At 43.3% G+C, this 23,985-nt stretch overlaps 1 long non-coding RNA gene across 2 annotated transcripts in view; it reads left to right on the forward strand.

Moving 5' to 3' along the window:
• Nucleotides 1-10,403: 10,403 nt before the first annotated feature.
• The window catches only part of LOC138802222 (uncharacterized), an 81,007-nt gene continuing 67,425 nt past the window's right edge, over nt 10,404-23,985 (forward strand). For both annotated transcript variants that reach the window (XR_011364699.1, XR_011364700.1), the window contains exon 1: nt 10,404-10,578. This is a non-coding gene — a long non-coding RNA (uncharacterized lncRNA). The remainder of the gene's footprint in view (nt 10,579-23,985) is intronic.

The raw sequence follows: 23,985 nt of genomic DNA on the forward strand, positions 1-23,985 counted from the left end.
GGTGAGTCCTGTCTGCCTTCTTTCATTGCATCTGTGGTGTCCCACCAAGGTTGTTTCTTGTAATACACCTGTCACAAAAGCCCTTTACTCCAAGGCAGGTGGTGATGAAAGTATTTATTGGTTTCACCACTAGATGTGAGTTTTTTGTATGTAAACTCTTACTTATTGCACAGCTATAGTGAACAAAGGGTTACTGCTCCTTCTATATTATGTATTTTATTGTCCAAATTAAGATACTCTTTCTGTCAAACCTATCGCTTTCCTTCTCTCCTTGCACACATTCTTCTCCACCACTCACAGGGCCCCGTACACACCCCTGTAGGAAGTAGTCACTTGATGGGAGGAAGTGTGGAGTATTTTTCCTCAGGTTCTTGTGGGAGGAAGGCACAAAGAGTAGGCATCCCTGTCTGGGACAGTCCAGTTGTGTTGGAGAGTCAGTACCCACGAGTATGGAGCAACTAGAGACACTTCACTTCTTTAGGCTATGTTCACACTATGTAAAACTATTCTAGCAGTATGCTAGCTACAGCGGAACTGACTCGGATAGAGCAAAGCTACCGTAACAAAGGTCTACATAAATATCTCGCAGAACAGATGAAACTGGGAAACCTTGGAATCTGGGAAACTGGGACACTAAGCTTTGCCCAGGTAACCACGACTGGGGCTTGTGTCACTGTAGTAGGACAGATCCCCCGACATTGCAGGGCAGAAGAGGATCAGACATAGTCGAAACAGGGGCACAAGTATCTCTCTCCCTCAAGCCTCAAATATTCTTATCTCTAATAGTTCTGGCAGAGCACACAACTACCTTGGGTTGGGACCCCCTTGACAAACTCCTCTCTTCTTCACTGCTCAACTCTAAACTATACAAGTGCCCCTACATTTACCTCCTATATAAGCACTTACAAGTATCTCCTAACACAGATTCAGTAAACACAAGTCTGTATCAAGAGAAACTATTTACTGCCAAAGTGTTCTGTATTCCAAGAGACTGTTCAGTAAAGCTGTTCTATTTGTTTCACTGGGACTCAGTCATCATTGCACCAGCACCAGCACTTACACACCTTTGCTACACACCTTGGGTCATTTTTCCCCTTTCAGTGGGTGGCGGTACTGATAGTCCGAGTGGGTCATTTTCCACTCAGGACTACCGTGACAGAAGCCCAAGGGACCCATCACAGCCCGGCAGGTCATCGACCATTGGGGAGTAGTACAAACCGGCCATACACAAAGCAGGTAACAACATCACACCTGTGTGCTGGACTAGTACTGGCGTCACAACAACCATCATTACTGGCCGAGTACTAGCACAGTAGCCACCACACATCAGTTGCTATGGCTGCTGGAGGCCTTGTGAAGGTGTTTATGCCTGCCATATTATCTCTGCTAATGCTGCATTTCTCACGCAGGCTGCACTAGCACCAATGAAACTGAATAATTCAATGTAGTAGCATTCCATTGAAATCTAATAGCAATCTAATGACTGCTTATAAAAGTCCCTTAGAAAATAAAAGAAATACATAAAAAAACAAACAAAAAAAAAACGATGAACTATTTTTTAGTTTCCCTCAAAAGTAAAATATTTGCTACCAGATTCGCTGCTGGCTTGCCCTTGTGGTGCAGTGCTGCCTTTCAGAGGGTTGCACCAGCCACTATGTATATCTCTGCCTATTACCTTTTTATGGATCACTCTCTGTTCATAAATAACTTGCAACAGGAGTACGGTAGTACACTTTTAACAGAACTTCACATGGATCAAATGATCACACAGCTCAATGTTACCTTAATAGAGACCAGTTTACCCCAACACAGGTCAGCTCCAACCGACCATGCAACATTAAAATTTTTTCTTTATTCAAGAATAGGCATGCCCTTAGTCTGTTTAAAAACCTGTAAGGCTAAGGGCCCTATTCCACAGTAACGATAATCGGCCGAATCGGCCGGATCGGCCCCATTTTGCCCGATTCGGCCGATTATCGTTCAGTGAAATAGAGAGAACGATCAGCCGATGATCATGTCATCGGCTGATCGTTCATTTAGGGCCAGACCTAAAATCATCGTTCCCCCACCGCGCATCGCTACGGTTGAATAGCGGTGCGCGGCGGGCGACCGACGATCTGACAAGCAGCAGAAGCATACATTACCTGTCCAGGCTTTTTCTCTGCGCTGTCTTCATCCCCGGGTCCCCCGCTCTCTACCTTCAGAATGGCTGGTCAGCTGATGGAGCGCTCAGCCAATCACAGACCGGGACCGCCACGGCCTGTGATTGTCTGAGTGTGGCCTGTCAGCTGACCGGCCATTCTGAAGATAGAGAGCGCGGGACCCAGGGATGAAGACAGCGCAGAGAAAAAGCCTGGACAGGTAATGTATGATGCTGCAAGGGCTGCAAGGACATCGGTAACGATGTCCTTGCAGCCCTCGCCCAACGATCATCGGGCCGTGGAATAGGCCCAGATCTGCTAGATCGCCGCTCATTTACATCGTTGATCCGGCCCTCCTCGGCCCATGGAATAGGACCCTAACACTCTCACTCAAAAGTTCACTAAACGATTGGTGTGTAAAGACGTGAACAAAAAACTATTTTCTAGGTCACAGAGCAGCCAAACTATCTTTCTGCGGGTCCTTCCTTCTCTGACTCATGTTTTATACAGCCCATGTTATTCTTCATATAGCTCCACCTAAGGTGATGTTCACACTGAAAAATCTGGGCAGATCACCTACAGCGGATTCCGCCGCTCTCCCCTGTTCACGGCCGTGTGCAACTCTGCCTTTGCCATAGACTCCATTCTATTGTCGGGCGGATTCTGCCATCCGTCCAATGAATGAACAGGTTAATTCTTTGGACAGACGTCAGAATCCGCCCGACCATAGAATGGAGTCTATGGCACAGGCGGAGATGGGTGCGGCCGTTAATGGGGGCAAGCAGCGGAATTCGCTGCGGGTGATCAGCCCAGATCCCTTATTGCTAAAGTCTCACTCCACCTATGATATCTAAACCATAGCTCCCCATAGAGCTGAAGTCTTACTCATCCTACAATAGTGTCCCCTCTGCTTTAATGTTCTACTTTTGAAGAAGTAGTCTCAGGGTGTGATGGTTAGAACAGAATATTTTACTTTTTGTAGTAACAGAATAGTGGCACAACAACTCTTGACAGTTACAGACCTTTGTAGAGTACAGTAGGCATAGTGGTTGCAGCTAACTCTAGGTGGGTTGACTTTACACCGCTCTCTAGAACCCATTATCAATTGTCATTCACACTTATACACCTAAATTGTTTTAACCTTTGCCCTCTCATACTCTGTCAGCCATCACTTTTTACATTTTTTTAGGGTTTTGTAGTTATTTCAGGCCTTTTTTTATTTTTGCCGGTCGAATTATACATTTTGTTAACCAATATTTGATGGCCATGTATATGTTATTATTTGATGCACTTGAAATTAACACACTGTTTACCATTTACCTTAATAGGTGACATCAGTTTTATGCATCATTATGGGTGTGGGGTTGCCTAATATGTATATGTTTCAGATTTTATTAGCTTAGAGATTTTAAATAAATTCTTTTAGAGATACAATGAGACACAGATGCAGTACATTATACAGATGGGTAAATGTGATGTAAATGCATTTGGTACAGAAGTATTTCCATATAGTAACACATCCACCAACACATGGTTACCGTGTACTTGCTTCAATGCAGAACAATTAGATAATACGAGAACAAACATAAAATCACTTGTAATAAGGCACTTGGGACTGTAATGGCTTAGAAGGTGCACAGGAAAAAAAACAGGAATGTTGGTAGGTCTCTGGTTAGATATGTGATGAACAAAATAAATGTCTGTGTGACACCAGCAGTGTTATTCCCAGATTTTGTGATAATTTGCCTCCGATATTTCAGTGTACTTCCAGTATTTTAGTAATAGGTGGACTGAATATATCCAGTCCTGAAAAACACATGCATGAAATACAACTTGGGGTCTTCCGTCACTGGGACAACCCTGTGATTCAGAACTTCCTATCTAAATCCAGTATCCCCAGATTCTAGAAAAGAACCACATTCAGGTGTAACTATCATTGTAACAAACTCCTGACATGTCATAGTGATATATCTGACATTTATATCGGTGGGGGTCTGAGTGCTAAAACCCCTTGCCAAATCGCTGGAATGAAGAGCCCTACATACCCTGCTGCTCAGTTATAGCGAGCATTCTACTGAATTATAGTGGATGGCTATGAGACTTCTGGTATATGGAATTGCTGGAATTGTCGTAGACATTTATTATAATTCTGTAGACTGCCTAATATACCTGAGCAGAGCAGAAAATACAGTAGCTGGATCCTCACCAATACAAACTTTTAACATGTCACCATGACAACTATGTAACAACTGATCCCAAAAACGGGGACCTAATTGTCCCCACGTTGCATGGAGTGCTCACCACACTTGTATGGCCACTATAGCTTGCTTCTAAGTTTAGTGCTGTGAAGCATTCAGTGTCCCCATAGAGAATGAATAGTGAGCATGCAGTGGTGGCTGCGCAGGCTGGGTGAGCACTCCTTTCATTGTCCCTGTTCTTGAGATTGTGGGAGTCCTGGTGGTTGGCCCCTCAGCAAACAGCTTGTTATATCCTTGCCTATGGATAAGGGGTAACAATTTCAGATGCAAATACCCCTTTAAAGTAAATGTAAATTCACTTTAAGTTTCTCACATGGATAGAATGGCGCCGGCATGGGTGCCGTTCTATTCCCGGGCACCGGCCGGGGGTGAAGCACTGGAGGCGGGCTGGCCTGCTCTCAGTGGAAGGAAACCCTCTATGATGCGGCTTCATTAAATTCAATAGAGAGGCATCATAGAGGGGCAGGGGTTTCTACCCACTGGGAGCAGGCCGGCCCGCCTCTAATGCTTCACCCCTGGCCAGTGCCTGGGATTAGAACCACGCCGTACCCGGGAACTGGGCCGCAGTTTAAAAGAAAGACCGCAGCACCGGCTTTCCTGCGTCAGCGCCGTTCTTTTCGTGTGAAAATCTTAAAGCGAATGTATTGATGGTTCAATCGCTTTTACACATGGTTACACATGGTTACCATCATCGAACAAAACCTTCCCGGGCTCATTTTAGCTGACGTCTTTCTGACATTCTGACAATTATGACAAAAGTTTTGTTTAATGACAATTATAAAGATAGGATGTCAGGGCTGAATTAGCGAACACTTGTCTTAACAACCCTTCAATACTCTAGATGTAAGTGGAAAATCCTATTTCGCGTAAAACTATGCCCCCCAAATCACACCTTTTTTAACCCTAGAGGTTAATTTTTCATGACATCCTTACCTAAAATGTAGCCTATGCCTAGTGAATGTAGCAAAATAGAACTGCTTTGTCAGGGACTGGACAAAGACTGAATTCACACTGCATGATCTCTGAGAGCACTTTTACTGTCCAGCTCGTGGTTGAGTTGTTTATCAGTGCACCAGTACAGTCTAGTCATCAGAAGAAAGGTGGTCTACTATAAAGTTACTTATAAGCTATGTTCACACGCTTTAACAACGGCCATTGTATTAAAGTGCAGGGACTGGCTGTCATGTAGCATGTCCCTAAGGCTAATACTACAGTATCAGCCGTAGGAACATTATATTTTTACTATTTGGATTGCGGCCAATTAAGCATTGACCAGAGTGTAAAGTACAGCCAGGAGCCATACTTTACGCGGACTATTTTCTACAGCTGCTCTTCACTAAACTGTGTCCCGTTGAAATCAATGAGATTGTATTAATTTTATTAACAATTGTCATTTAAAGAAAGGCTGTTGTTAATGAAATTAATACATTTGGGGAACATAGCCTAAAAGTGTACCTGTCTTGATATACAGTATAAAAAAAACCAGCAAATATATAGTTAATGCTTGCCTTTGTGTGATGTCGGTTAGGATTTTACCATCGCAGCACCAGTGTCCTGTTTAGTGCCCCACTGCATTGCCATTGCTTCTGCATTTTACTCTGAGCTGGGGTATACAGGGGCGTGCATCGCTTCCAGCTCACTTCCTGCCTTTGGTGGTTTTTTTTTATGTTACTAAAGACTTAATGGCCTTAGTGACGGAGCCTCAACTGCAGTTTTGCAGTAAGTGAGACACCTAGTGGACGAATTTATAGCATCGTATTTTGTACAGAAAACGGGCAAAGAAATAAAATAAAGTAAATGAATTAAATTGCAAAGATATAGTATTATCACCTCCCCTGCTGATTTAAAATTATTTATTGGTAATGACAGTGCCTATTTAGATTACAGTAAATTTTGATTGCCATGTTTGTAATAGAGACCACTAACCTGAGATCTGCTTAAAAGGGTTATCCAGTGTGGGGGCACTTTTTGGGCGGGTCACTCATCGCGGCGCTCCGGTCCCCGGTTCCCGGACGCTTCCTGGTGTCTGACAGGATCCATTTGAAGTCCGCTCGGATCCCGCCTCCTTCACTGAGTGGCTGAGCGGCCCTGAGACGTAGCGTCTCGGGCGGCGTCAGACACCAGGAAGCGGCTGGGAACCGGGGACCGGAGCGCCGCGATGAGTGACCCGCCGCTGGAACTGGGGAGGTGAGTGGACGTCTTTTATTTCAGCCACCTCCTCCCCGGTCCCCCCCAGAAAGTGCCCCCATGCTGGACAACCCCTTTAATGTTAAGACATCCTTCTAACAGGTAGAAATTGTCTAAAGGAACACCTTCTTTAATCTGTCAGTACTATTACTTCATGGCAGTGTCAGGGGAACATGAAGGAGATCAGTAGGAAAGAGTGCACTGCAATACATGATGATGATGATGATTATTATTATTTAAATACATTACATTATTAATATACATTAATGATTACAACCAATCATGTGATTGCATATTTATATTACAAATTTAAAAGACGCTTTTTTCCCCCATTTATCCTATTAAAAAATACAAAACTTAAAAAAATATAAATGGAAAATTCCCTGTCCGTACAGTGAACACCATAAAAGAAAAAAAATTGTAGAATTGCTTTTGCTGTTTACTGTCCTACAAAAAAAAAAAAAGGAAAGTCCCCATATAATTCGCTCAGTGGAAACAGGGTGAAAAAAAATATGACTCTTGAAAGATGAGAATTATAAAAAAAAAATCTATAAACCTATAAAATGTAGCTGTGTCCTTAAGGGGTTAATAAGTTTAACCACCAGGATTATTGTTTTCTTCAGGCCGCAGTCACATTCCTGCTGGAGATGACTTTGACATACATGTACTGCATGAAATATCCTCCTGCCAGAAGTACATGTATTCTATGTGTTAAGGGGTTAACAAGCTATAGACTAGAACTATAAAAACTTGTGGAAAGAAAAAGAGAGCAAATGCATGTAACCAATCACATTGCTGCTTTCATTTTCCATTCTGTCCACACCGGCGTCTTTCTCTGGGTTATTTTACAGAAATAACACTTATTTTCGTGACCTTTTTGTGTGTTCTGTAAATGTTTTGTGTGCACGTGTTCACAGTCCTAGCAGAAGAACTGTATATATATATATATATATATATATATATATATATATATATATATATATGTTGTGTTCCATTACAGTACAGTACAGTACATGCCGTGTAATGTACAACACTGTTACTCTCTTTAAAACAGTCTGTAAAATGGATGAAAGAAATTCAGATAAATGGTTCCTAATAGGGACACATACACCTTGGCTGCTCTGGAAAAGTAAAGCTATCTAGACTTTTTATGGTAAACCTATGCTGGCAAGAAATTTGCCACTGAAGAAGTGACAATACATTAATATCATTATTCCCAGAATGCTCAGCTGTTTTTTGCCATCCCGCTCTTCTCTGGCTGCTGTATCTAGGCCAGTCCAGGACTGGGGGGTCCTCAATCCAGAGATAGATGTGGGTCCCAAAGCAAATAAAATCAAGTTACATTTTATTTTTGTTTCTTTTAAAGATGTATCCATAAAGTGTTTAGATGGATTGGCAGCACCAGTACAAGTGGCTTTTTTCTTCACCATACTGGTCATCTCTGACATCTTCACAGCTAGGCAGCCTTTCTTCACCACAATACTACCCTATTATGCAGTTGACAGGCACATTTACAACTCATCTAAAGTTAGGCCTCATTCACACCATTAGTATTTTTTTAGGACCTTATATCATGTCCATAATCCACAAAAAATTAGTCTGTAGTACATACGCAATCCATATTTTTTGCAGATCTGCAAAAAGTTGGAAGGTGATAGTTAAATTAATGTGAGCCATATTTTTTTGTGTGGACATTACAGATTAAACATCCGTAACGTCAGCAAAAAATGCAGATCCTACAGACCTCCGTTGGCTAATTGTTCCATAATTATGATCTGCACTAACACATGTCCTATTTTTTGCGGAATGGATTGTGAATCCATAAAACTACAGATAGTGTGAATAGCCGAATACAAATCAATGGGCCCTAAAATTACGGAACGTGTCAATAAGGCCTAAGAGTCCTAGTGGGGAGCTTTAAACAGTGGGAATCCCACAGTATCAATGGTGTCACTCGCCTCCTTCCCAGGGCCAAATAGGTGTCTAATAGTTAGCATTCCTATCCTAAACATACACTGTAAATGCCTAAAATGAGAAACATCTTTAAGTAGCAATATATATATATATATATATATATATATATATATATATATATATTCATTTAAAACTCTTTACACCAATATTTAACACATATACAATAACTGATACCATTGTGAGTACACTAACACCGTGCAGGCTCAGCTATTGGCTTGGCTGTATTCTTCTCCAATGACCTCCCTAGCAGAATATATAGAATATATAGTCAATTCCTTTAACCTGGCATCTATGGGTGGAATCTTATAAATCAATCTCTTCTAACTCTAATCTTACAAATATCCAAATTGTATTGTGCCAGAGTACCTGACCTTCATACTGGATACCAGATTAAAGGAGCGTACATTGTAGTCCAATCTTGTTTTTGAAGCTACTGTATATGTCAGGGAGATGGGTGTCACACAGCACGTCTTCTTCATCTAAAAATCATACTCTATAACCCCTTGGTATTCTTAACACTTTAAAATAAAAAAGTGCAAAACAGCACAATAAAACAGAAAGACGATAGGCCCACTTCTAAATCCTGTATGATACCATGTGAGAGACATGCAAACTATCTCTTGTGTGTGACTGCTGATGTAAAGGTTGTGCGCGTTCAGCAAAAAATACATGGGTATAGTTTATCATTTGAGGCCCATGTAGAAAGCGGGGTGGCTGAGCCTGTGCAGATAGCAAGCTTCAGCCCAGGTGGTGAAACTTTAGAAAAAATAGGGGGGGGGGGGTGCGAAGGCTGGTAGGCCATTTTCCCCAAGTATTTAGTGCCAGAAAGAGGGACATTCTGCTTTGTAAAGCATTTAGATACATATATAGGACAAGCTTTTATACAACTCTGCAAACAAGGGAGGGGAAGGGGTAGCGACAGGCTCTGGAACCCCCAGTACCACAATAAGTAAAGGGTAGGGGTTTATATAAAGATTTATGAGTGGGCCCGCTGTCCTCTATGCATAGCCCTGCATGATACATACTATCCTGCCACACCCCTCTGCAATGACAAAGAAGCAATATCAATAGGTGCCGGAGCAAACGCATACATTTCCTTCTAACCATAGCACACGCTGCAAGCCTCAATTTTTCCAGCGTCTATACATTCATCATTTACGTCTTTTCATTCGCAGTAACAGGACACATTCACACACCAGCCACATTATGCATTTGGATTTTTATTTATTTATTTTTTTATGTGAAATCCTATATATTTTGTGTATGTGTGACTGTAAGTCCTAAAGCTACATAGGAAACTGTGCAAGCTCCTAGCTTTTCACATGACTCTCCCGGATCTAATCTGCAGGCTGCAGGTTTCAATAGTTCTCCCTCTTTTGCTGAAGCATTATCTGATCCAAAAGGCATGCAGCTCTGACTGTGCTGAGTGCTGCTATTTCCCCAGAATCCAGCGCAGCAGCGCCCCCTGCAGGACACTCAGCACACAGAAGCTACTTAACTCTCTGACGTCTCCAGAATTTCTAGGAATGCCCCTTCCCTGTTACTATATTTGGAGGTAGTTTCTAGGAAAATAATTTTCAGAGGATCTGGACTTCAGCACAGCTCCATATTCAGAACCACTTTCAGGATCTTTTTTTTTTCTTCTTCTCTGCAGCAAACTCTGTAGCCCCTTTGATGGATCCACAACCTGATCTGTTGTATAAAGCAATGGCACTTGTGGAGATCACATATTTCACTAGATACATGTGATTTTTTTACAGTCACTTTTGGATCGCCCCTGCAGCCACCAGTGGATTTTTTTTTACCCCTGATCTGGCCTCTTGTGGCGTGACCATGATGATGATGATGATGATGATGATGAAGAAATGTTACAGAAGCCTGGCAATGTGATCTTTCTATAATGAGTCAGGATTCGCTAAGGGAAGGAGCAGGGCTGAGGATCAAGCTTCCCCAGCTCAGGGAATGACAAGCAGGAGGGAGATCTGCAGCCTGGGCTCTCCCTGCTAGCTGCACAGCCTGTAAGTTACCCTCCTTTTGTCCTGATTTCTATAAATAATCCAGACTGCAGCAGCCTGCAATCAGCATGGGCAGGAGAGGCAGCAGCTAGTGCATGGCACATACACATGGTACATTGCATGCTCTGGATATGCAGGTGTGGTGGTGGATGTGTGTGTCTGTGTATAGGGGCTCGTTTATTGCTATAGATCATTACTTTACAGTATGACCTTGTATGTTGGAGCATAGTGTGCACATAGGACTTTATTATGCAGTGCTGCTGTAGATTGCATGAAGACAATGGACTAAGTACCTGTATTCTCTGGGGACCTTGCCATAGACGGTGTCTGACATTCAGCTGCAGTCTTTTAGATTACAGGGCTGCCTGCTAAAGCAACAGATCTCAGCTGATGTGTGCGCCTGCATCTCTTATAGAACCTGCTCTCAGTAATACTGTAACCCTATAGATTATTGTTTATATACCTTTACTGTTTTCTGCTTGGTTTAGTTTGTGAAAAAAAAAGTTGCATAAATGCATAACTGTTTGGAAGCTGCCTGTCAAGCTAAATAGTTAACTTTTTTTTTTTTTTTACTGCATATGTCAGCTACTTTATTAGCAATGAAAGGGTTAGATTTTTTTAGGAGTACGCTGTAAAAACATAACCCTGTAACCATTTTTACTAAAGAAGCATGGCGTGCAGATTTAGTGCGAACACACCCACTAAGTCAGAATGCTGTCCTGTGCCGTGGTAAAGGGCTAGGCGTTTTTTTTTCTTTTTTCTTTTTGCGTTTTTCTGCTTTAAAATGTCAGTTGCAGATAGAGCTGTATAATACTCTTATAATTTTATCATATAGGGATAGGATTTAAAGTTAGTGGGCGGAAAGAAAAAAATTAAAGTGAGAATAATGTCACCGCCTTTCCTGACAGCTGAGAGGAATTTGCTTAATGTCTTATACCCTTAAGATTGGTAGTGCCACAAGTATGAACACTTAGAGGGTAAAGGCCCAGTCCTAGCCTGTGTTAACTGTCATATTCATAACTTTTGATCATGTAATGGCCTGGTGCATATATATATATATATATATATATATATATATATATATATATATATGTGTATTAGAGTAATTCACACCTTTTGATTACCAGGGACAGAGGCCTTTTAGACTGTAGTCCTACCTGAGCCTATATAGATTACTTTTAAAAAGTTGTTACTGTCACTTGTATGTATTTCTTAAACTTTTAAACAATAAAATGATTTAGTTCGGCGTATAATGATCAGCTTGTGACTCTATCAACATTGGAAAAAAAAATAGTTAATAGCTAAAAGTTCTTGGCCCATTATGTATATATTGTTAAAAATTGTTCGCCTATGGTTCGTGCACATGATAGCACATAAAGAGGCGAATGACGCATGTACCGCGTAGATGTAGAATTCTTGCCATCACGTCTCGTACAGTAGGTCATTAAAAGGTCCCTGAATTCACTTTTCTGGTTGTAACCGATCCTCTCAAAATCCCTTATAAAGTTATCGTGTTCAAATAACCCTTCGCAGTCTCTCCCTAAATTGCCGATATGTTATAAACCTTTAACTTTTATGGTGGTTATCATGGGACGGACTTGTTAAAAAAAAAAGGACACAATTTGCTATACATTTCATATCATCCAATTATTCTACCAGTTGTTACTTTTTTGGGTTCTGGCCGAGGCGCCTGCAATCCATGAGCCAAGCCAAAGCTAACAAAATAAGGGTTGACAGCTACATTTGGAAAGGACTTGAATCTTATGGCTCATGTTCTCCAGTTAACCCTGCAGTGTCTCTTAACGGGCATTTTAATCGGTAGCCCGTGGTAAGTGACCAAAGGGAACTTTTGAACTGTGTTCTGACATTAAAGGGTTAATTTAGCATTTTGGAATATTGTGATATATAAATGTTCCGATATACATGTGTGGATGCTATGGAGGAATGCTATGGAGTATAAAAGACATTCTACGGAGTTGTATTGTACAGGATGTGAAGAGTTTTTAGAATATTTAGGAGCAATGTCCATGTAACAAAATCTTATAGAAAGTTCTGCGTGCGCTTCCATTACTTTCCTGTAGAAGGGATGGATTATGGACTATAACCCTCTCATCAGTGTGGCTTCAGAGTCGGGATTTTGGGGGCGAGATGAGCTAATGTTTTATCCAACTGGCCCGCAAAGTCCCGCTTCTGGGGGCCACTTCTATCTCCAGAAAGAAATCAAAGCTTTCACTATGGTTAAAGGAGCACCAGTGTTATTTGCACGCTGAACCTTGTAGCTAATGGAGACGTGAATGTCACATGTTTGTAATTTGCTAAAAAAAAAAAAAAAAAAAAAAAGGTCAGGATAACATTGTTACATAATATTACAGGCGCCTCCATTTTATTCATGCTCTGTACATCTCTGTGCATTTTATCATTCATAATATATAAGGAAAGCATGACCTGCAGTTTTAATGCAATACTTTTAAGTTGTTTTTTTTTTTTAATTTTTTATTTACAATGAAATTTTACAGCGATGTGTGTCCAGGCAATTATAACATAAAGCATATTATATATAAGAGAACATGCATAGTTATTTGTGATACATACTGGTTTACTCTAACTTCTATGCTTGTACATAGGCAGGTTGCTGTAGATAAGAAAAAAACTAATTAAGGGGGAGGAGGGGAAAAACTAATTAAAAAAATATATAAATATTTATAGAAAAAGAAAACATTAAATACAGTTAAAAATTGGGAATTGTTTTGTCATTCCATTGTTCAGCTAATTGGACTTTGTTCACACTTAGTATAATTAACTATTAAGTACTGGTATGGATGGTACGTGGTAATTATACTGGTCTGGTAGCGTGACAGCTCCAGCACTAATTTAGATTCATCCTCTTGTCTCTGAGAGTCTGTTTACGGTGCACCATCCCTGCAAAGATTATGCAGATGAAACAATGAGGGCACTCTCCTGAATTTCCTTAAAGTCCCTTAAAAATGACATTTTATAATACTATATCCCTTCGCTATAGGATGTGTCTAAAATTGTAGCTTCAGGTTGGTTAAAAAAAAAAAAAGAATCTCAAAGAAGGTCTTAGAGACAAGAAAGAAGTAAAGGATCCGATTTCGTTGAGTTGTTATTTAGTGTAACAGAGCAGCTTGTGGGGTTTTCACACTTGTGGATGTAAGTGAGAGCTCTAATTAATATTGCATCTTTGCATGATTACAAGATTGAGAGCTAAGGCCTTAAAACACTTCTTACCAGTAACTGAAGATCTACATTTTCACCTGAATTTTTTTTCCCACTTTTTTTTTTTTATACTGCAGAAATAAAAATTGTAGTTCTGAATATTTCACTGCCATGTGGAAAACCTCACTTGGTGGTTTAGTGTCCATAAACCCAGCTCAGCTTTCTCTGCTCTACTTTTAACACCTTTGTTGCAAATACTCTCCTTCGTAGACACCAGTGTAATATTTCCCCTGGAAACGTGGATAACCATCAGTGAAGTAACATAATATAATAATATCTGGGAGGGAAGTAAAGTCACTATAAATTAACCTTCCCCCCCCCTGTTTGTCAGTGAACTAGAATGAGGTATAATATTGGGTGTCAATAATTTTTATTTGTGTGCTAAACTTTAGTGGAGATTTTTTTTTTTCAGTCTGAGCACATGTTGTAATGGAGACAGTTGAATATATATGCTAGGAGTGGCAGAAAGCCTGTAAACGTCTGGTGCGGGCCTAATGTAAGCTTTCAAAACTGATGTGTTATCATACTGTGCTACTTTGTTTAAAGGGGTGGTTTCACAAAGCAAATATTCTCATAGAAAAAGAACTTCCAGAACTTCCAGAGTTATATAAAAAAAGTATTATAGCTTTATAAATATGGCTATTATGTACCATAGACTGGCAACCTCCGCTGTTTCCGTTGTCTGAATTTTTGTACGTCCATCCAACAAACGTTCAGGTCACACATGTCCAGCTACACTGATTTGCCAGGTCTTCCTAGCTAGCACCAGTGCATAAATGTGTTCTTTTTTCTGCCACTTGGGATGCAGTACATGCAGTGTGGAAAGCAACTAAGGGCGGCAATGAAGGAGAGGGGCACACAATGCATTATGGGGCTTGTTGTGGTCTGCCATTACATGTGCACCAACAATCTACTGCTTGCAAGACGAATACATGGGGAATAAAGAAATGCAGAAATTTGACAGAGGCTTCAACAGGCCAAACGATGTCCATTTGTGACTATGTTTTACCATCTTTATGCTGGTATATGACGACTACTACGCTTTTCTATCCTCAAAATGACACATATACAGTAGCGGTCTTAAACAGACCCAACATAGTCACAGGTAAAACAGACCAAACATAGTGACAAGCACTTCATTTGCTCTATGGGGCCCTATGATCGTTACTATTGGCCGTCATTTTCGCCTAAAAGAGACATCTTGTAAACATAGCCTTGAAGCCAATGTACCATCTTGTAATGCAATTTTTTCCTCATGACCCTGTTGGTGCTGGCGCATTGATCCCAGTGTTGCCATCCATAGAGCGTACACGAGAAGAAAACAGCACGGAGTGCGGTAACCAGGCGGCATTTTGAAAAAGGAACCGTGCCATCAGGGTCAACACATCAGCGCTGACAGGGTAAAGGAAAAAAATTGCATTAACTGATGGTACATTCGTTTTAACTTGATATGAAAGTGGCCATAACCACTTTTTAAAAACTAAATGGCCAATTTTTTTATTTTGAGTTTGGCTTATGATGTAACCAAAATAATTTCCAGTATCAGGTAACATGCCATAGTCTCAAGGGACTTTCCATAGCTTGATTTCCTTTCTATAATGGATCATGCAGTGGTGAGGCACAATGACGTATGCTATATGAAATGGGGATTGAGTTTATGGCATTCTATGACATTACGGTTGTCCCTGATACTTTGTAATCCAAGTATAGAAGAAGAGCCTCGATCTTCTGCAGAACCATATACTGACTCCTTTTTGCTCTGTGATGATGGTCTTTGCTGTATAGCAGCACATACAGAGTAGACATACATCATTTATGAACATTTGGTGAAAGATTGCCCTGGAGGTGGTTGAAATATTTACATCTTGGTCCATCTGCATGGTCTACAACGTTACAACATGGCCGCTCTGCTAACCTCTATGTATAAATTTCCAGACAAAGAAACTGTGTTGTTCAGTCAGTGAAGTATGTCAAGTTCCACAGCACATGGAATTTACTCAGAAACTGTTGAAACTTTGTGTCGTGTTATATTGTCCACATTGTAGGAAGAGGATGGCTACAATATCTGGGTCAGTAGGAGGTCTATTTATTGTTCTGTTATATAGCCAAAAGATGCTGTCCTTTTTGGGACAAACCATTATTCAGGAACTGCTATGCTAGTCAGTGTTAACTATCTTCACATTGACGTTTTCATACCTCGATCTTTACACTTTATATAGCACAAACTTTGTATAGTTTTGTAGTTCAAATTCCTAGAGTCCCATTTTGCAATCAAAGGGTTACATAACTTAATAGAGAAAAAAAAATCAAACCAACTAGTGCTAGAAAGTTATACATATCTGCAAATCCACACCTTCCAGGACTTATCAGCTGCTGTATGCTGTGGAGGAAGTCTTTTAGTTTGTTCTAATCTGACACAGTGTCACCTCTCTTAGTATTTTTCTCTGGGGGTTTACTTCTGCCCTGGACATGGACAGATGTAAGTGTAAAGAACACCATGTCTCATTGGGAAGAACTAACAGCTTCCCCCAGCACATAACGCAGCAAAGTATTGGAAAACTTGATTTTCTTTTTTTTTACATTTACAAAAACTTTCTAGCACCAGTTTTTCTTCAGAGTACCCCTCTAAATTCTAAGGCCATGTTCACACGCTGTATATTTTTAATAAATAATGGCCGTTGTTGCAGATTTATTGAAAAGGCGAATTCACATTGTTTCCCATGGAATCGTGGCTGGAGTGTATACACTCCAGCCGGGATTCCATGCGGCCGCACAGAAAACTGACATGTCAATTTTGTGCGGCCACTATTCATTGAATAGCGGCTGCACAAAATTGACTGTGCAGACAGTGTAAAGTGCATTTCTGGACATACTTTACATTGCCTGCTATGGTTACTTGGAACATGGGCACACCCGAATGTTCCCCCATTTCAATTCAAAACAAGTGAACCTTACAGACAGCTGCCGTTCTGTGACACGGCCGTGTCACAGAACGCCTGTTGTCGTACAGCGTCTGAACATGGCCTAAAGATGAATTTATACAACCCCATTAAAGGGAACCAATCACCCAGAAAATCAATGTAAAGACAAGGATATGTGCTGATAGATCACCCAGCACACTTCTCAAATATGCCCCTGTAACCTCTGTGCCCCCCTCAATTAGACAGTAATCTTACTTTGTTCAGGTCACGCGCTGTATGTAAATTTTTGCTAAGTAGTCCTGGTGGGCGTATGTAGTCCTGGTGGGCGTATGTAGTCACGGTCCGGGGGCGTATCTAGTCATGGTCCGGGGGCGTATGTAGTCACGGTCTGGGGCTGTAATCACGCCCAGAGGGGCGTGATTCGGAGGCTTGCGGTCCAGTGACGTCATCCGGCGGCTTGCGTTCCGCGTCGCGGCCGCGCCGACGTGTTCGGGAACCCGCGCATGCGCAGTACGGCGGGAGACGATGCTGACGTACTGCGCATGCGCGGGTTCCCGAACACATCGGCGCGGCCGCGACGCGGAACGCAAGCCGCCGGATGACGTCACTGGACCGCAAGCCTCCGAATCACGCCCCTCTGGGCGTGATTACAGCCCCAGACCGTGACTAGATACGCCCCCGGACCGTGACTAGATACGCCCCCGGACCGTGACTACATACGCCCACCAGGACTACATACGCCCACCAGGACTACTTAGCAAAAATTTACATACAGCGCGTGACCTGAACAAAGTAAGATTACTGTCTAATTGAGGGGGGCACAGAGGTTACAGGGGCATATTTGGGAAGTGTGCTGGGTGATCTATCAGCACATATCCTTGTCTTTACATTGATTTTCTGGGTGATTGGTTCCCTTTAAAGTAAAAAAAAAAAATCAGCTATACTCCCACCTAGTGGTGGCAGCAGGCTGACAGAATTTTATGTTTTTCCTATGTGGCTGTGAGAAGAGAAGCAAAAGATTTGGAGCTCTGTATCTAAATCGACAGGAAATGATATTGAATGTCATAATAGCATTGTGTTTCTCCATAATTACTTCCATTATCCTCCTAAAAAAGTTTCCTTTAGTCTGGATGCATACAAGTCAGTTGGGCCCTAAACTATCGCCCACTGTACATGAGAAATTGCAAGATAATAATTTGGCAAAATGCAACTCTGGGGTAATATATTTTGGTATACTACACTTGTAAATGAATAACATTAATAAGAATAAAGCCTGCTAAGCCACAAGACAGTGAAATCTAATCTACAGGCTAATAATGGACTGGTGTTAGTTATCCAAATATAACAAAAAAAGTAAGATATTTTACTCATGTACAGTGATGATCTAGCTCAGACCCTTGCTAGGCTTATATGACATCAGCTCTCGGGTTTCGTTGTCTTTATTGTTAAACGAAAACACATTTTGTTGATGTAATGTTTTTCCTGTCTTTTTATTGGTTATTGTTACTGATCTGATCGCATACATCACAGACTGTATCAGAGGATTATGCAATAACCAACAGTTTACATAGCCAACAGCATCAGACTGCATTGGAGAAAGGATGTGGTTGAAAAAGCTGGCCAGGCGAAAGGCAATGGGCAAATGTCCATTTCTCACAGCCTGGTCATGTATTAGGAAGCACCGAGCCAAATTCCAGTGTGTGTATGTTTTAGTATATGTAATGAAAAATACTCTTGGAGACTTCTATTATAATTACATGGGGTTCGCGATTAACTGTATTACTTTTTTATTTATAGAATAAATATTTTTTTTATTTGGTTAAATGAAGAAAGTATTTATCAGACATGTCAAAAGTTATTGATCGCAGTGGGTCTCACTGCCGAGACCTAAGGAAATCAGGAGATATGGCCGGGGGGAGTGCACAACAGCGCGAGTCTCTCCCTGACTGTCACTCAAATCCATCTCTTATGCTTCATTATGGTTTATGAAGTGAAAGAGTCGTATCTTCGCCAGTGGCGGATTAAATGTACCCTGGGCCCGGGCTGTCCACCCAACCTGGGCCCCCCCCCCGGTCAATCCTCCCACATTGTACTCCGCTACTGCCCCCCCCCACGCTGTCCCCAATAAACACTGCCTGCCTCCCCTCCCTGCTGGCCCCAATAAACCTAATGTTTGGTCCCTTGCTGGTCCCAGTAAGCATTGTCCACCCCACCTCCACTGCCCCCAATAAACATACTGCCACCTGGTTTCAGGAGAGGAGGGAGCTGATCTTATAGGGGAGGTCGCAGGGTCACAGCAGCACAGAGGATGTCAGGAGTGGAGGGTGCTGATCTTATAGGGGAGGTCACAGCAGCACAGAGGATGTCAGGAGAGGAGGGTGCTAATCCTATAGGAGAGGTCCCAGCAGCACAGAGGATGTCAGGAGAGGAGGGTGCTGATCTATAGGAGAGGTCCGAACAGCACAGAGGATGTCAGAAGAGGAGGGTGCTGATCTATAGGAGAGGTCCGAGCAGCACAGAGGATGTCAGGAGAGGAGGGTGCTGATCTAATAGGGGAGGGTCACAGCAGCACAGAGGATGTCAAGAGAGGAGGGGGCTGATCTTATAGGGGAGGTTGCAGCGTCCCAGCAGCACAGAGGATGTCAGGAGAGGAGGGCACTGATCTTATAGGGGAGGTCACAGCAGCACAGAGGATGTCAGGAGAGGAGGGTGCTAATCCTATAGGAGATGGTCCCCCTCTTCCCCCCTTATAGATAGTACCCCTCTTCCCCCCCTTATAGATGGTACCCCTCTTCCCCCCCTTATAGATGGCCCCCCTCTTCCCCCCCTTATACCCTTATTGATGGTCCCCCTCTTTCCCCCTCTTATAGATGGTCCCCCTCTTTTCCCCCTCTTATAGATGGCCCCCCTCTTTTCCCCCCTCTTATAGATGGTCCCCCTCTTTTCCCCCCCTCTTATAGATGGTCCCCCTCTTTCCACCCCCCCTCTTATAGATGTTCCCCCTCTCCCCCCCTCTTATAGATGGTGCCCCTCTTTCCCCCCCTCTCTTATAGATGGTCCCCCTCTTTCCCCCCCTCTCTTATAGATGGTCCCCCTCTTCCCCCCCTCTCTTGTAGATGGTCCCCCTCTCCCCCCCACTTGTAGATGGTCCCCCTCTCCCCCCCTCTTATAGATGGTCCCCCTCTTCCCCCCCCTCTAATAGATGGTCCCCCTCTTCCCCCCCTCTTATAGATGGTCCCCCTCTTCCCCCCCCTCTTATAGATGGTCCCCCTCTTCCCCCTTATAGATGGTCTCCCTCTTCCCCCCCCTTATACCCTTATTGATGGTCCCCCTTTTATAGATGGCCCCCCTCTTCCCCCCTCTTATAGATGGCCCCCCTCTTTTCCCCCCTCTTATAGATGGTCCCCCTCTTTTTCCCTCTCTTATAGATGGTCCCCCTCTTTTTCCCCCTCTTATAGATGGTCCCCCTCTTTCCACCCCCCCTCTTATAGATGTTCCCCCTCTCCCCCCCTCTTATAGATGGTGCCCCTCTTTCCCCCCCTCTCTTATAGATGGTCCCCTTCTTCCCCCCCCCCTCTCTTATAGATGGTCCCCCCTCTTCCCCCCTCTCTTGTAGATGGTCCCCCTCTTCCCCCCCTCTTATAGATGGTCCCCCTCTTCCCCCCCCTCTCTTATAGATGGTCCCCCCTCTTCCCCCCCTCTCTTGTAGATGGTCCCCCCTCTTCCCCCCTCTCTTATAGATGGTCCCCCTCTCCCCCCCCCCGTGCAGGCAGATTTAAAAAAACAAACAAAAAAAACTCACCTTACAACCCGTTCCCCCGTCGATCCTCTCCTGTCCTGTAGGCTCCGTCTGTCTCCGGCTGATGTGCGGCTGCCGGAGGTGTCCCGTCCTATCCCCCAGCAGCGCGCGCATCACAGAGCTCCCCGTGCACCGGAAGTCACAGCCACAGGCGCACGGGGAGCTGTCTGATGCGCGCGCTGCCGGGGAATAGGACGGGACACCTCCGGCAGCTGCACAACAGCCGGGGACAGTAAGAGCAGGACTCTTGTGACCGCAAGCAAAACAATGCTTGCGGTCACAAGAGCCTGCAGTGGCAAGGGGGGGGGGGGCCGGGCCGCAGCGGCATTATAATGTGGGCGGCGTGGCATGGGCCCCCCGGAGCCTCGGGCCCCGGGCGGCCGCCCAAACCGCCCACATTATAATCCGCCATTGATCTTCGCCCCACTGGGCAGTGGAGCACACCACCTCTTTCTCTCCCAGCTGTATCTCTGGATCACAGTGGGTCTCTGCAGTGACACCCGCTGTGATCAATAACTTTTGACATGTCTGATAATTGCTTTATCATCCTTTAGTGATGTGTTTAGCATTCAACACTAATATCGTCATGTATAACCAGATTTAACTGGTATTAGTCATCTACTGAAGGCTTAAAGCATTACTATCATTTAAAAAAATCTTGAGGCATGTCACACAGATTGGTCGGGGTCTTAGGGTCAACGATGTAAACGAGCGCCGATCTGCTAGATCGCAGCGGTCCTGGCCTGTGATTGGCTGAGTGGTCTGACTGCTCAGTCAGGCCGCTTCGGAGCTGCTGCTGCTATGCCGCGGGATCTGGGGAGGAAGACGGAGCAAAGGAGAAGTCCTGCCAGGTAATGTATGGTGCTTCTCAAACGGTCGGTCGCCCGCCGCGCACCGCTATTCCACCGTAGCGATGCGCGGTGGGGGAACGATGATTTAAAGTTTGGCCCTAAATAAACAATCAGCCGATGACATGATCATCGGCTGAGCATTTTCTCTATTTCACCGAGCGGAATAGGCCCCTTAGAGTTCAGACTCATATCTAGATATAGCATGGAAAGTGCTTCTCTCCCCATCTCTCTTCTCGTTGCTGTCCCCTTCTGGTTGCAGGAGTCAGGCTACATAGACTTACTATAGAACCCAAATGCTGCAACATAAAACAGTGAGCTGGGGCATCACATGCTCAGCCATGTGCTTCTCCCTACTATATCAAGCAATCATTGAGAGTCTGAACACCAAATCCTTGAGTGACCAAATCTGTTGACATTCCTGTGACATGTTAAATTTTTTCAAATGAGCAGTAATGCTTTAAAGCGTACCTGTCATGATGTACACTGACCCAATTGCTGTGAAATCCGTTCTGTCGCTGTTCGGGTATCCATGGCTTTGACTATGCCAGGTCAGTATTGTGCACAAGCCCATTTGGATCAGTATAGGGGTCCCGCACAATACTGACCCAGCATGCCTGTATCCATAGATAACCAAACTTCCAGTGGCAGAATGGATTTACACTGATAGGGTCAGCGTATTTTATATGTTGTAAAGCAAATGTACCATCAGGTACATTCCCTTTAAATGCTGCACATGAATAGAATGGCGCCGGCGTGGGGAGGCAGGTGTCTCGGCCCTCCCCTATATGACGCGGCTGTATTAGAATCGACAAACCCCCTGCCCGTTATGTTGCGGCTTCATTAGAATCAATGGAGCCACATCATAGAGGGATGGGGTTTTTCTCCCACTGGGGGTGGGCCAGCCCGCCTCCAATGCTTCAGCCTGGGCCGGTGCTCGGTAATAAACCATCGCTGTGCACTGGAATTGGGCCGCAGTTCAAAAAAAGGATGCTGCGCTGTTTTATTCATGTGCAGCACTTAAAGTGAATGTACCTGGTGATACATTCGCTTTAAGGTAGCTTTACATGTTAGCTAATCCCATTATTTGCCGCAGGACCATTTGAACATTCACTATGGATGTGTTCCTCAGGAGAAATAGCTGTTGGTAGAACAAGCATTCAGCTGACAATAACAATATCTATGGTGTACGTCTACCACATAGCATTTGTATGTCATTTAATTATAAAGGCTTTACGCTGTGTTGCGGTATGATTTCTACATTGTAGCAGTTTGTGGCTGTTATATCCTTTTTTTCCCACACCAAGTACTGTATGAGCCACATGTGTATCAGGTGTCACTTGGTAAGCCAACACTGTCTTGTGACAACTGTGCACTGCTTAGGGCGGGAAGAGATCATACGACCTAACTAAAACGAAATAATTATAATGTTAGAGCAAATAAGTTATTGATTATGACCGATAATAAGCGCTTACTGTGCCTCATTTATCAATAGCGTCTACCAGTAAATCTCGTTCACTCGTTCATCTCGTAAACTAATGCTTATTTAAAGTTGCAAAGTGATAGTTTTTTATTGGTAATCTGTTACAAAAATTTGGTACATAGATCCCAGCCTATGTATATGATGATGAAGGGCTTGCTTCTAAAAAATGGAAAGCTATGTGGTCACAAAATGTCACTTAGATTTCATAATTTTAACTAAAGTATAGAGAAACTTAATTTATATGATTATATCCAAAAATGTTTTTGTGCCCACTAGAACTGGTTTAGATTTTGCTAACTAAATTTAGAATAAACGGTAGAATGAAATTAAAGGGCAACTCCGGACGGGGCGATTTTTATTGTAAAAGTGTTGGACCCAGGACTTGACGTGTCAGGGCTGCTCAGGCAGTCAGCGGCCATAACGGAATCCCACTTTGGCCACTGACTGGTTTGACTGACATGTCACGTCCTGGGTCCCCTCTCTTATCCAGGGACCTGGGGGACCGGAGTGGTGGTATGCGGCATCAGTGGTGGAGCCAGGGAGGTGAGAGCATGTTATTTCTTTCAGCCTCCCCCTCCGTGGCACTTTTACAAAAAAATATCTCTGCCCGGAGTAGTCCTTTAAGCCTATATATTGCTGGACTATAAAAAGTAAGAGCCTATTCTAACCTCGCCACGACTCCCGAGGTTCTCCTGGGGCTTTTACGGGTCCCCTGCTGAATGCTGCTGCCTTCTTGGCAGTGACAGCCTGTTGAGGCAATGACTTGTCGCAGCACTGTCGCCTCTCAGTAGGTGATTGGCTGAGCGGGCTGTCACTGCTGAGATAAGTCTTGGAAGTGGAGATGGGTTAATTCACCAGGAGAATCATATGGGAGCACGGTGAGGTAAGAATAGCCTCTTTATTATTTCTTTATAAATGCAGTAATAAAAATAAGTAAAATTTTAAAGGGCCCGAGTACCTTTTCAGGGACTGAATTCCTGAATGGGTTTACATTGGAATGCTTTATCCCAAATAACTGGCCTCTGTAATAGGGACAACAATTAACTGACGAAACTGACCTATGAGTGTAAAAAATTACAGTGAGAAAATCAGAATCCATGATAGGTAGCACTTGCATGGCAC

Source organism: Dendropsophus ebraccatus, chromosome 9 (genome assembly GCF_027789765.1).
Source record: "Dendropsophus ebraccatus isolate aDenEbr1 chromosome 9, aDenEbr1.pat, whole genome shotgun sequence".
NCBI lineage: Eukaryota > Metazoa > Chordata > Amphibia > Anura > Hylidae > Dendropsophus > Dendropsophus ebraccatus.